This window comes from Malus domestica, chromosome 04, assembly GCF_042453785.1.
Source record: "Malus domestica chromosome 04, GDT2T_hap1".
NCBI lineage: Eukaryota > Viridiplantae > Streptophyta > Magnoliopsida > Rosales > Rosaceae > Malus > Malus domestica.
Genome location: NC_091664.1, coordinates 17,696,290 through 17,711,917, shown reverse-complemented (window position 1 = coordinate 17,711,917; position 15,628 = coordinate 17,696,290).

The window sequence follows — 15,628 nt, the reverse complement described above, 5'->3', positions numbered from 1 at the left end:
GTCTTTCCAAACCGGAGATCTCGTCCTTGCATTACGAAGGCCTATCATCACGACTCACAAGACAAAAAGCAAGTTCACATCAAAGTGGGATGGACCGTACGTAATACAAGAGGTCTACACAAACGGCGCCTACTTGATCATGGCAGAAGACGGCTTGAAGATCGGTCCCATCAATGGCAGATTCTTGAAGCGTTACTACCCCTAAAAGGCTACGGCACAAGGCTCCTGGCCCGCAAGAGTATAAACTGTGTACGGCAAAATCATCATCAAAATCACCATAAAAAAAAATTAAAAAAAAAAAAAAAAAAAAAAATTCATCGCTCATTTGAACTACGTTATGACTTGATCTCTTCTTTAGAAGAGTACGTAGGCAACTTGAGACTTCAAAATTTCAAGTACAGTCACATCATCATAAAAAACACAAACACTTTGAAGAATAAAAAGCGAATTCAAAATATGAATACTTTATTTCTTTAAATGAATGATTTGGTTACAAAGCCGTATCACAAAGGTGAGCATTACGCCAACGTCACCACAGAGGAAAGTTGTGACCAAAAGGCACTACACAACATAAACTCGTTGCAGTCTTTTGCACAACCCTACAAGGTAAAGGTGACGCACTGGAACAAGCTCCAAGCAGCAGCGACAACGAGCCCATGGCAAGCAGCAAGGTCAATGTGCACGGCAACATCCCCCACCGAGGAAAGTTGTAACCAAAAAGGCACTACACAGCATAAACTCGCTGCAACCTTTTGCACAACCCCACATGGTAAGGGCGACACACTGGAACAGGCTCCAAGCAGCATCGGCAAATAAGGCAGCTATAAGACGGTCCTTCAAAACACGCTGCAGTGGCAGAGGAAACCAAAATGCTACGCAAACTCGCGGCAGAGGCCCGCTGCAGTCCCTTGCACAGCTCCACACGGCAGCGCACCACCGAGGGAAAACTGTGATCAAAAGGCACTACACAGCGAAACCTCGTTGCAGTATCTGGCACATCCACGACCTGCTACCACGACCCTACAAGTTTCGTGAAGATCCTGGCGTCAAGCTCCGCCTTCTCAATATTAGAGATTCCTGACATTATAAGCAAAGAAATCCATCAGTGGAGGCATACACGCATTGTGCATAAAAAAAAAATATATATATATATATATATAATGAAAAAATCAGCTTATATATATATGCATGGGCGCAACCATCAGGTATATATATATAAATCAACTTATATATATGCATGCAGAGTGATGGGACGCAACCATCAGCCAACTTTCATATATATATATATAAAGGTATATATATGTGTACATGTGTGCGTGCGGTGATGGAACAAAGAAAGCCCGTGTGTGTATGTGTGCACGGGGTGATGTGACAAATCAGCAAACCAACTTCCATATATATATATAAAGGTATATATATGTGTACATATATGCAAACTGTGATGGGCTGTGAGAGGACAACCACCTGCAACATACATATATATATGCAAACCGTGATGGGCTGTGTGAGAGGACAACCACCTGCAACATACATATATATATATGCAAACCGTGATGGGCTGTGTGAGAGGACAACCACCTGCAACATATATATATATATATATGCAAACCGTGATGGACAACCAGGTTCCGTATATATATATATATATATATATATATATATATATGAATGCATGCATGCACAACCCAGGAGATCAAAGTCATATCTATGTATATATGTATATATATACATGAATGCATGCACGACCCCAGAACATCAGAGTCGTCCTCAACTTGAAGAAAATAAGCCTTACCGTGTAAAGGCTCCGCAAAGGAAGGCTAGCGACTGCCTTCGTTTCTTCCTTCACCACGGCCTTCAAACCTACACTTGCAGCTACTTTTTTGTCCAGTGCCAAGTTCAACAGACAGCAGAAGTGAAGAACGCAGTGCAGCGAGGAAGCAGTGCACGCAGTTGTGATTGCAGTCAGCAGCAGCGCATGATTGCCGGACAATGGTGCAGTGGCGATGCAAGGCAGTAAGCAATGCAGTGGCTGAGGTTGTGCAATGGTTGTGCAGTGACGGTGCGATCCCATGTATAAGTATACATATGTATATATATATGCAGAAGAGACTCAGAGGAGCAAAAGAAGTGCGGTGATTGTGCAAATAATGGTGACTGTCGCAAACAATGATCCGCGTGAAGAGAGGAGTGCAGAGAAGAATGCAGTACAGTAGCTGTGCAAAACAGTGATCCGCGTGAAGAAAAGAGTGCAGAGACGAATGCAGTACAGTGACTGTGCGAGCAGTGATCCGCATGCGATGCAGTGACTGTGTAAAAAGCAATCCGCATGCAGTGAAGAATGTAATAAGATGACTGTGCAAGTGAAAAGATGGTCCGCATGCGAGAAGAAACGCAGTGCAGTGAGGAAGGCCACCAAAAAAAAAAAAAAAAAAAAAAAAAAAAAAAACCAACCGTGCTATCGTCAAGCCACTCACGAGTGTGTATTACTATTAGCAAGTCAATAATGGAAAAGGAAATGGGTGGTGATGACAAAATGATGCTTCCAGTCACCATCTAAAAGGAAATGGGTGCGCTACTCACCATCTAAAAGGAAGTGGGTGCATAGGGAAGTAATACATCTTAGCCAGATATGCGTTTTATTTGCGTTTCAACACAACATACTGAATAAAATAAGGCTATTCCATTAATATCTCCGAGAAATTACAAAAAAAAAAAAAAAAAAAAAAAAAAAAAAAAAGAGCCTTCACGAATGTCACTTGTGTGAAGCCTCAGTACTTGGAGCCTTGATACTCGATGGAACCCTAAAGGAGGGAGGCACTGAAGATAGCTTATTCAAAGCCTCAATACTTGGTCGAACTCCAGATGACGAAGGCAAAAAGTGCCTCTGGAATACATCCACAAACTTCCGATGGTCACTTTGAATTCGACCTTCGGAGTCCGTCAGCTGATCAAGCTTCCTCTTCATGCTCGTCGAATAATTATTTGCAAGCACATGCAACTCTCTATTCTCACGCTTGAGCTGCCTAATCTCTTGACTAAGAGCTGCCACCTCAGTTGTCAATGATTCAACCTGGCGAGTTCGAGCAAGTAAGCGTTGGCCCATGTTGGAAACAGAGTTCGCACACTGGACACTGAGAGCCTGGGACTCTTGAACAGCTAACTCATCGGACCGTCGTGAAAGTATCCTATTATCTTTAGGAGTGAGGAGGTTTCTAGCTACAACCGTAGCCGTTGTTGCATCCCTCATCACAGAGTCTTCAACTGTAAGAGGGCCATTAGAAGAAAAAAAAGAAGGGCGCCATACATCACCCTGACGCGGTGCACCTGTGTCGCTGCTAAGACTCAAATCTAAGCAAATGTTAAAAGGGGAAGTCATTTTCAAAAAAATACTAAAAGAAAAAGGTTGGATGCAGTAAAGAGTAGCAGAGGTAATTTTTCACGGACAGGCAATCTTCAAATTGTGCGTGTTGAATACAATTGACACCTCTTTAAAATGAGAGGCAGCACAACCATTCGTTCGTAAATCGAAGAAACACCACTCCCCGAATTTCAAAACCCGGATTTTTCTGCGTAAAGTCCGTCGACACTTCTCAGACACAATCTCAGCTTTCGGCTATCACGTGCAACTTTGTCAGATATCACTGATAAAGTTGAAAACGTGTGAGGTCCATTACGCCAACTACCGCACTTCTGCCGACAAGCGTGGGTGACAAGGCCACGCTCACCCTACCACTTGATATTGAGAGCTCACCATATAATTCGACCTCCATCCTATAGCAAGACACACATCTAGCTTGACTCGTCTTCCTTGCCGAAGGCATCTGCAACCAAAACTCAGTTTTCTTCCTCCCTGAAAACACATCCAACCTGACCTTTCTTCCTTGCCGAAGACATTTGCAACCCAAAACTCAGTTTTCTTCCTCCCTGAAAACACATCCAACCTGACCTTTCTTCCTTGCCGAAGACATTTGCAACCCAAAACTCAGTTTTCTTCCTCCCTGAAAACGCATCCAGCCTGACCTTTCTTCCTCGCCAAGGGCATCTGCAACCAAAATTCAGTTTTCTTCCTCCCTGGAAGCGCCTCTTCAACCAAGCCACACCAGAGTAAAGGTATCTCATATCACTGGGGTTGAGAGCAAGAGTATCTCATAGCATGCTTTCTCCCTATCCTTTTCTTTGTCCTCCCTCTTCACTACGAAGACAAGGATAAAGAAAGCAATATGTCGGAACCCCTACTCAAGCTCCTGGTAAGGAACCGATTGCTTGGAACCTTTCCTGATTGCTCACCTAGCCGTGCTCTCGAATACGCATCGTCAACATCTTCTGCTTCCTCTTCGTCTACCACGTCTGCCTGGAAAACAGATGATGCAGGTGAAGATGATGCAGATGAAGATGATGCATCGAAGCATATGGAGACAGGCGCGACGAATGCATATGCTGATCGTCCGCTACTTCTTCAAAAGCAAAAGTATCTCATATCACTGGGGTCGAAAGCAAAGGTATCTCATATCATGCTCTTCCCCCGTCTTCTCATCTGCCCTTGCTCTTGCCTGCGGAACAAGGGGAAAGGAAGCAATCAGTCGGAACCTGAAATTAAATGTCCGACCAGGAACTGATTGCCCGGAACCTTTGCCTGGTTACTTACCTAGCGTTGCTCTCGAGTGCTCATCTTCAACTGCTAATATGTCTCGAATTCCCTCAGCAAATGCTTCAAGAGTGTGGATCTGTTGACATCGGCTCTTTGCACTGAAGCTGCCAAGCATGAGTGAGTCGCTGAGAGGTGGTGCTCCGAGGAACCATTTAAAGGCAAAAGGTTGCACATCGCTTCAGCCATGCAAAAGAAATAAGCAGAGAAGAATGCAACACAACAAGCTGGAACAAATCATGAAGCACGAAGCCCTTCCCTGCATGACCACATAATCCAGACGGAGGAGTTCAAGTAAAGATCCAAGCTAGACACCGTTGCTCCAACCCAAAAGGCTCGAGAAGCTTTAACGACCTTTCGCTGGCACTGTCACCAAAGAGCAAAGTCTCGGTAATCCTTAAAGATCAAGTCACCAACTGGAAGAAGAGCCCATCGATCTTGAAGATCATACTGTTGACCAAACTGCTCAGGGTTCATATGAAAATGCTGCGAACTTCCTTGATCTTTCAAAGCATGCATGTCCTGAAACTGCTCATGGTCATGTTTAAGTTCGAAATCAAGCCTCAACGACCCTGACTCAAGATCAAGTGTCCACCACCCTTGAGTCAAATCCAGTTCAAGATTAAGTCTGAGGAAAGTCCTTTGGAGGAAACCAGAAAACTCCTCCAGCCTAGTTCAAGATCAAAGCTGTGGAAAGTCAACAAGCATAACAAAATACGTGCTGATTCATCCATTATCAAAGCCAAGGATCGTCTACTACGTGAAGCTCCTTGTGGTCCAATTTCATCCAAGATCAAGCCTCAACGGCCCTTGAAGAAATTTCAAACAAAATTCAAGAACAAGCCTTAACGGCACTTGAAGAAACTCCCAGACCAGTTCAAGATCAAGCCTCAACGGCCCTTGGATCGACATCTACATTAAGGGACTTCAAAACGCATCTTCTACGCGTGACAAGCACATGTATACTATGCGCCTTGAAGTGGGGGCATTTGTAGACATTGAAATTTCGTTAAAATAAATGTTAGCCATCGCATTAAAATTACATTTGTAAACATTGAAATTTTAGTGAAATAAATGTTGACCATTGCATTAAAACTACAACAATCCATCCAAATTCACCTACAACATCCACCAAAATAAATGGATGGTGGTGGTTCATTCCCAAAGCCTATAAATAGGCTCCTCCATCAAAGAATCAAGGAGGGGATTTTTACATACACTTTCTCTACTCCCAAATTGGAAGAGAAGTCACACCACACCAAAGCCTTGAAGCCTCGAAACTTAGAAGCTCTCAAGCAAATCCCGAAGGATCAAGAAAGCCCTCTTCGTTCTTCGTGAAATCCTCCTTCAAGATCAAGCCCCAACGCCCCTTGAAGAACTTCCACCCATTCAAGATCAAGCCCCGACGGCCCTTGAAGAAGGTGTTCATCATTCATCAACTGTTCGTCCAAGATCAAGCCTCGACGGCCCCTGGATCAACAACACTACATCTACACGTTTCAAAGATAGAATCAGAGGCCAAATTCGTAGAAGAGATTGTAACCCCTAAATCATTAATACAAATATTATTTTGTACACGTGTTCTTGTCTCATTCATCGCAGGAATTCCCGTGTTTACACCATCAACTACTGCATTTCTTCCGACGAAGCGGATCAACCTTTGGGGTTTGGCTCATATGGTTACCTTTAATTAACTCGCTTTCTTATAAGGAGGTTACTTGCGGTTTAAGAAACTTTGCATTTCTAAGAGCCATCTGCTCGATAAAGAGCCTTCCAAGGTAGGACTGAATTTGCCCCCACAAATAATTCCTTGAATTCACTTGTAATGTTTGATAAAAGAAAATTGATGATTTACATTTTTGCAGCCTAGATAACGAATTGTAATAGTGGTTGTGAATTATAATTAATTAATTGTACTGCAAGTGTGAGGACGGTGTCTGTGACATGCATATAGATGAGAGAAGAAGTAAGGTTGTGTACTACAGGAGGGATCTGACGGATGAGAAAGCCCAATTCGATCAACGTGATCATACAAAGTACATGATCAACGGCAAAGAACTGAAAGACAATGATGCTTCGTGTACTGTTCTGACTAATTTTTCCGGTGTAGAGATTTGGAGAAGTAAACCCTTGGTCCATCCTGATTCTATTACATTATTACGCCCTTGGTCGCCTTTTTGGTAACTATAAATTGTGGAAAATGTGTCAGTGCGAACTAATTAAGCTAAACCAAGTTGACGATCTTGAGCAAATAAATTTATCAAAATATTCACTTTCCATCATTTGATTCCAGTTGGAATGAGTTGTACTTTGGGGGTTTGAAATTGTGTTTAATTTTACCACTACACCTAGATCGAGTCCTCGATCGTCGATATACTCTTTTCTAGGGATCAAGCAACTCATTGTTTCTGGAATAATTTCATTTGGAACTTTTCAGTGAGTGAATGTGAATGGTCTGAAACTGAAGGATTTTGCGTTTGATTTATTAGTCCAATTTGTGGATGCAAATTTCTGCCTTTTTCTCCTTTGACAAAAATGCACCTGCAAAACAATCAACACCTAAAATCAAGGTCAAGAGCCTCACGCGCCCACGATGAATGGGGGGGGGTGGAGGGCTTCGGCCGAATAATCTCAAATGCCAAAGTTAGAATTCGAAAGAAAATGTTTAGAGAATTTTTGGAAGAGAATTGGATTTAGGTTTTGGAGAAAATGAGTGGTTATATAGGAGAATTGGGACCGGCCACATTTGGTTGATTTGTGAGAATGATTGCAAGATATTATGTAAAATAATATCTTTACATAATATCTTGCAATTAGTTTGGCAATTAATTAGGAAATTAATCAATTGATTTTGGAAATTAATCCTAATTTGAAAAGGATGATTGGGAGTTACCTTGTTAAAAGAATACCATTTTGATCATCCTTAACCTCGATTGAGTTGTTATTATCCATTGCATGCGCATGGGAATCCTGGTGTGCCTCAAGGGTAATTTTATCTTCTTAACCCAAAAGTCAATGTGTCACCTCCGTGATTTTCTTGAGTATTTTTGGCTCCACAAATGCCCCTACACCTGTTGGGCTACTCATAGGAAAGGGCAACAAATGTAGAGATCTCCAACTTTGATGCAGATTACCACTTGGACTTGGAACTAGATTCTTCTAGGAAAGGAAAATAAATCGTCTCCAAAGCCTATTTAAGCCTACCTCAAGCGGGAGATTAAATCAACTTCAGAGGGCAATTATTTATCCCTACAAGAAAGAGAGAAAGCTAGAGGATATTTATTCCCCCTCCCCTAGCACTCTTCTTTACTTGCTTGTGCAAAGAAGCATCTTCCATTGATTTCTTTGTCTTCTCCGCGCCACACCAATGTAAGAAAACCTTAATTTTCTTTGTCTTCTTCTTGGGTGGTGTTGCCAGAGGGCAACCGTTGGGATGGTGAGACACGTCGGCTGGCAGGGGCTAGGAGTCGGCTTGGCATAGGCCGAGGAGATGGTGTGGTAGAAGCCAGAGCTTGTGCTGCTCGGTTTGAATAAAGCCAAGGGTTGGCTCGGCATGGGCTGAGGAAGTGGGGTGGTATGGGCCACGGTTTGTGCTGCCACGTTTGGGTTGTTTGCCAAAAATGAGGAAACTGCTTGACTTTGATTGCTCAGCTGCCATAGATGGAGCAATCAAGGATGGAGCTACCAAGATCGGAGTTGTTGAAGATGAAGAAAGGGTGAAGTGGCTGCTGCCCCTTGACCATTTGTTGCTTAACTGGCTTCAAGTATTCGATCTTTTGAGTTGTGTGGCCTTCTCGCACTGGATAGCTTACCCAGATGGGTGTCGGGAAATTAGTTTACCTTCTCGCACTGGAGAGCAGACCCATATGGGTGTCAGAGAATTGGTTTACCCTCTTGCACTGAAAAGCAATTAGTTTAACCTCTCGCATTGGAGAGCAGACCCATATGGGTGTCGGGGAATTGGTTTACCCTATCTCACTGGAAAGCAATTAGTTTATCCTCTCGCACTAAAGAGCAGACCCAAATGGGTGTCGGGAATTGGTTTACCCTCTCGCATTGGAGAGCAGACCCATATGGGTGTCGGGGAATTAGTTTACCCTATCTCACTGGAAAGCAATTAGTTTATCCTCTCGCACTAAAGAGCAGACCCAAATGGGTATCGAGAATTGGTTTACCCTCTCACATTGGAGAGCAATTAGTTTACCCTCTCACATTGGAAAGCTTACCCAGATGGGTGTTGGGGGATTGGTTTACCCTCTCAAACTAGAAAGTATGGAAGTCGTTGTCATGAGTGCAGCTGAGGAAAGCTGGACTATTATATAACTGAAATAATCCTCAGCCTGCGAGGTCTTGTTTGGCGATCTTCTTAAGACTTCGAACTGCTTATGCAACCCGCGTAAAAGTGTAAGTGGGAAGCGCATCGAGCTGCTCCCAGACTTTCTTCAAGTATTGCGCCATTTTAGATGTTTCGTCGTGTGCACTTTTAAGGTTTGGTTGGTGATTAGCTGAGAATCTGAATAGATTGCAAGCTTCTTCACAGCTAAGTATTTCGCTAGCAAAGGTTGCTAATAAAGCCTTATCCTCTGCTCCGCCATTGGATGCTTTGAAGTTTGAAGTGTCATGGGTTTGGTTGACGCGAGCCACAGGGTAAAATCAGCACGGCTGTGAGCCGTGGTGTAAGATCGGCACAGTTCAGAGCCATGGTGATAGATCAAGGGTTGCCGAGATCCGTGGACCAAGTAAACACATCTGTGAGTGTAGAGCTAGGGCTAGCTTGGGCCAAGTTGTACGCAGCCAGAGAAATTGGACCACTAGGTCTGTAATGATCAGCTACTGGTGATGTGCTACTTTAGTATTTGATCGTCTGAAGTGTTGACAACAAAGCCTACCCTCGATTCATGGTAGTTGGGCTAGTGTGTCTTTTTGGTATTCGTTTGCCCCCGGCGCACTGTTAGCTAAGCTGTTGCATTTGTCGGAACAAAAGTAATCTTTGTATTCGACAACCTATGTAAGATAGTTCTATATGCTCGATCTTGTCAATGAAAGGTGACCCGCTTATGTTGGTCATGTCTCGTTGGAGCACCTCGTTAGTAGCTTTGTTGCATTAGAAAACACATAATCGTTCAGTCATGAGCCTCTCTACTTCTTCCTGAATATGCATTTGTTGGGGTAGTGGAGCTTTTGGTTGCCCCCAGTCGTGACCTATTGGTCTAGGCTGCTATTCCCTGTGCTCGGCTCATCTATGTCACGGCTGCGGTGCATGTGGTATGTTCTTGGAATGCGAGCGAATTGCTCGCAGGCTGCCAGTTGAACTTGAGCCAGATTGAGTGACTGCTTCTCTCCGCCCTTCGTGTTTCCTACTCCGATGTAAGGTATAGCATGCTCCTTGTGGACCTAGCCATGAATGAACATTTCGCCTCGAAGGTTTGCTCATTGTTAATTATCAGAGTATAGCCTCAACTACGAATGTATGCTCATCCGTGGGCCTAACCGATAGTGCACACTCCTCCGCGCACTAGGACGATAGTATATGCTACCTTGAAGGCCCAGTCAGGAGTGTACACTGCCAAAACTTTCGATTCATGACTGGTATAATGGATGCTTACCGGGACGGTATTGGAAATGTTCACCGTCTGCCCTTGTCCTACTTCGGGACACCTCGTCTAGGGCATGCTGCAAGAACTAATTCATCAAGGTAGTCTGCTTCACGAGGGCGCTTGTCAACTTTATGACTTGTTGAAACAAGTATTGTTTGCCATTTTGGGGTGGAAGAGCTTGGACGGTATACATCTCCTTGAGTATTGGAAGAATAATGGACTCCAAGCGTAAGATTTGAATTGGGATATCATATTTGCAGATAAATGGGGTGAAAATGCACCTGGTTTAATCGTCCGTATAGAAATATGAATTTGGGACGGTTGAACCAATCTTAGACCAGTTTGGGCTTACTTAGTAAGGGACGATAGTAGGTTGGGCCTCAGATTAGACTGTGGGAGTGGGTCGGGGAGCTGACGTGGATTGCCCAGCATGCAGTGCACGTGGGCGCTGGGCTTAGGCTCTGCTCGGTAGTGCACTGGGCTTTCGCTAGGTTGTTTTTCCTGCCACAATTTCTTGGGATTACACTATTGAGGCAGTGGTTCAGGCAGGCTTTTGCTGGGCCTGGCTCAGCTGCCTTGCAGCATGGGCTACAGATTGGGTTGTGCGCCAAGTGGACGAAGCTTGGGCTTGCGCTGATGGGGTAGTGGCTCGGGCCGGCTCACATTGGGCCTGGCTCGACTGCCTTGCAGCGTAGGTTGCAGACGAGGTTTGGGCCTAAGCTGCTGGAAAGTGGCGTGGGCTTGGGCTGATGGCTGCCTCGCTACCCCTACTCACCGTGTGCTTATTGTCATGGAGCTAGCCCACTCCCTATTGCCACGGTAGTCCCCATGGTTGCCATGGTGTTGGTGCTCCTTGATGGTAAAGTTGCTCATCTTGCCATCGTATTGAGCATTGTGGATTGTCGTGGTGGGGCTACGTCTCGTCCTCCATCATTTGATTCGTATCTTTGAATGTAGGAAGTTTCATTTGTCGTGGTTTTTGAATTTCTAGTCATTGCACTTTTCTTTTACTTTTATTCAAAGAATTTTATAAAAAATTCTAAGAATAAGAACATACGACAAATCTACAAATGAACAAGAAATGAGAAACTTTGAATGCGGGAATCTTCTTCGAGCGTGTGAATCAAACTTTCAATGACAGCACCAATTTGTGGATGCAAATTTCCCTCTTTTTCTCCTTTGACGAAAATTCACCTGCAAAACAATCAACACCTAAGATCAAGGTCAAGAGCCTCACGTGCCCATGATGAAATGGGGGGGGAGGGCTTTGGCAGAAGAATCTTCGATGCCAAAGTTAGAATTTGAGAGAGTGTTTAGAGATTTTTTTTGGAGAGAATTGGACTTAGGTTTTGGAGAAAATGAGTGGGTATATATAGGGGTGTGGCCGGTCCTATTAGGAGAATTGGAACCGGCCGGCCACATTTGGTTGATTTGTGGGATTGATTGCAAGATATTATGTAAAATAATATCTTGCAATTAGTTTGGCAACTAATCAATTAATTAGGAAATTAATCAATTGATTTTGGCAATTAATCCTAATTTGAAAATGATGATTGGAAGTTACCTTGTGGGTGAGGATTTGATGAGGAGTGATGAGAGGGTTTAAAAGAATACCATTTTAATCACCTTTGATCTCGATTGAGTCGTTATTGTCCATTGAATGCATGTGGGAATCCCGGTGTGCCTCGAAGGTAATTTTATCTTCTTAATCCAAAAGTCCATGCGTCGCCTCTGTGATTTTCTTGATTATTTTTTGCTCCACACAATTCTTAATCATTTTTAATAAGGTTCGATGACTGATTCCTTGTCAACATTGTCATTCCCATTTTTAGGCATCCTTTTTAAATTCCAAAATTACCCTATGAAGATAATTTCATTTAAGGCTCAAAACAAGGTGCCCATCACTAAGGTTCTAAAAGGTACTAGGCGGTAGTCGCGGCAGGTAGGGGCCTAGGCGACTTTTTATAATTTTAATTAAATTTATTATATAACATGTAAATAAATACATAATTGTATTGAAGTACATAAAGCACAAAATAGAATGACATATAGATAATAAAGTATTAGAATATGTTGAAAATATGAGGTACAATGATATAATGAGTGTTCATCTAAGTATTTAACAAGTTTCTTAGAATTTATTGAAAACCTAAAATCCCAAGTAAAAGTTATCCATTTTATGTCTAGGTGAGAGTCACGACCTAGATGGGTCTAGGTGGGCTTGCGAAACCCTAGGCAAGCCTATAGGCGCTCTTTCTTAATTTTTAAACGTCTAGGAACGAATCGAAGTGATGGCCAGCAGCCTAACACCTAGGTGGACCTAGACAGTGCTAAGCGGAGATTTTTAGAATAGTGCAGCCACCAATAGAGTGGAAAGCTACACCCAAATAACAACACAAACAGTTCTAGTTCAACTCGCACATGAACTTAGTTTTCATTCCAACCCACATGTAGACGACGACGACGATAACAACAACGCTAGCTTTTAAGGTATATGGTAACCCAATTCACCCATCAACCAAATTCATTCATACTCACATAAACTACATGGTTCACGCTGTTCGTGGCAGGAATTTTCGTCGTGGATGTTCCCTGGCCGACGAGCACACAGCTCCCCGAGAGGTTGGCACCGGTTGATGCTTTCTGTCGAGCTTCTGCTTCACTGATGGGCTTATCGGGCAAAGCTTGTAGGGCAAGGCTTGTCGGGCAAAGATGAAAGAGAAGGACAGAGTTAACGTTGAAAGGTGCCTTCGTGGGGCCTTAGGTGTAGGCCTTGAGGCTCACAATCAAGATTAACTTTTAAATGCTCAGGCGTGCCACTGCCATCTTCAGCATGGCAGATGTAAAGCGGATGTTGAGTTTTAGTTGTATATATATCCGAGAGACTATGTTAGTTATGACAGGTGCCTTTATGGGGCCTTAGGTGTAGGCCTTGAGGCTTCCAGTCAGTAACTAACTTAGTACTCGCACATATAATGTTCGTTTCATTGATTGTATGAGTCTTATAACCATTATACTTCTGATTACCTGAGCCCGAAGAGCAGAATGAATCCAAATATGTGCCTTTGTAGGGCCTTAGATATAGGCCTTGAGGCTTCCCATCAGAACTCCTTCTATACTCATACATTCTATGGTAATCATAATATAATAGAAATAAAACTAAGGGATAGGTCGATTACTTGCGCCCCAAGTAACTTTGGACTTCTTGTTATCAAAGCTTGTCGTGGATGGGTTAAGTCCACATAAGGTTCTTTTTTGTGCCTTGAGACCAAGGACTTTTAAGTGATTAAATCTTATATGCCCGAAGGCTTCGAACTCAGATCTGGTTTGAACTGTGAAGACATATTCAAATCGGATTCAAGCACTGAGAAAGCCCTTTAATAGTCATCTTACTAGAAATAACTTGAATACAACTTGAAGTATACAACATATTGCTAGGCTAATGAATGAAAAGACAAAAACAAAGAGGGTCGGGCAAGGTTTAACCTTGTCGGGCAAGGCTGATCGTCTTGCAACTTCCTATCTTTATGGTTTATCAAAGGGGTTGAGTGTAAGGAGATGAATTTACAGAAAGAAATCGATAATACAGTAGGTCCTTGACAAGGTAGCAGAGCTATTACAAAGGGTTTATCCCGAGAGGGATGAAGGCTTGGGCTGACTACAGCTTCGTTTTTAAGGCAAATCTGGCTTTGAGCAGAGTTTGTGCTTGTATTTGTTTGTTTGATTAAGTGTCCTCAACTCTAATTTCTCTTTCTTCTTTTATAGACACTTTGGCTTGGCCTCATGTAGCAGTAATCTTGCCCGAATGCGGTTTGAAGGATAGTGACTCATCAGCTATTTACTTGTACTGCCACTGTAAAGTACTTTTGGGTTGATTAGCTGGCTGGTCAATACCACTTGGTTTTTGGGTAGGTGAGCATGTGGTGCCAATGGTCTGCACCTAGTCGAGAAAGGTCTCTTCTGTCTTCTGGGCTTGGGCTGGACTTCGAGCTTCTCTCCTCTTTTTGGGCAAACTCCCTTTTGAGCCCAAAGTCTAAGTTTTAACCCAAACAGTGCCCTCTTCAATCAATATTCAGACTGGAACTCCAAGCGCCAATATTGATTGAATATCCGCATGCTTGTATACCTGCTCTTGGAACTTGTGTTTTCTAGACGGGATGTCTATGATCCTGCGTCTCTTGCTCTTCTCACGACCTTTGGGCTATCCTCTGAGGTTTCTATAAATTCAAGCTTGAAATTGCTTTTGTTCAGCCAACGTTCTCCTTCAGCCTTCACTATTAACCCTGAGTACTTCTGCCTTCTTAGTTTTCTTCCCAAAACTGTGAAATGAGTTCCTCAGGATTCAAGTGGGGTTTCCTAAAACTCCCTTTTCGTGAGAAAAAAAGTTTTCAACAGACAACCACTATTTCCAACACCTTTGGTCAAATACCCCGCTATCTCCAACACCCTTGGTCAGAGGTTTTCCTCATGAAGACTTGCCTTCCTGCTCGTCGTCATGATAAATCAGGCTTCACCATCATATATGGTGATGACTCTGCCTGAGGATCCTCTACCAAGCTCATCTTGGCCGCACAACTTGATCACCTGATCGGGTTCTATCCATGAAGACATTGGAAACCCAGTTGAGACGTCATTACAACCAGAAGGGATAGAACGTAGCACATTGGAATTGAATCTGTTGTAAACTTCACCAATTTGTTGAAATGAAATAAACATTATCTTCGCAGCTTTGTGTCTTTCTGTCTTCTTGAATGATTGATGAACATACACTGTACCTTAGCATCCCGAAACCTGCTTTACTTTTCATCCTCTTCAATATAACAATCTCTAACATCCCATAATGTAGGACAATACTTTTTCAAGAATTTAACATTAATGGGATGTTTCTGCCAATTTCCTTTGAGGTCCGCCAAGTAATATCCTCTTTTGCCTAATACTCGACTAATCATGAAAGGACCTTCCCATGTCGGGCTCCATTTTCCAAAACCTCTAAGCTGAGCTCCTAGAGGAATGACCGTCTTCTACACCAAATCTCCTTCCTTGAAAGACTTTGTCTTCACCTTTTTGTTATAAGCTCGGGCAACAGCTTTCTTCCCTTCCTGAATCTGGTTCAAGGCTTCAATTCGGGCTACATCTAGGTCTTCAATTCCTTGACACATGGCTTCGATATACTCTTCACTGTGTAACCCAAACTGATTTTGAATTCTGACAGAACATACATTGATCTTCATGGGAAGCACTGCATCTTGCCCGAAAGTTAAAGCATAAGGAGTTGTCCCTGTTCCTGCCCTCTTGGAAGTTCTGTATGCCCACAAAGTATTCCCCAGCTTTTCATGCCACTTTTCCGGAATATCTATCACCATTATTTTGATAATATTTACCAAAA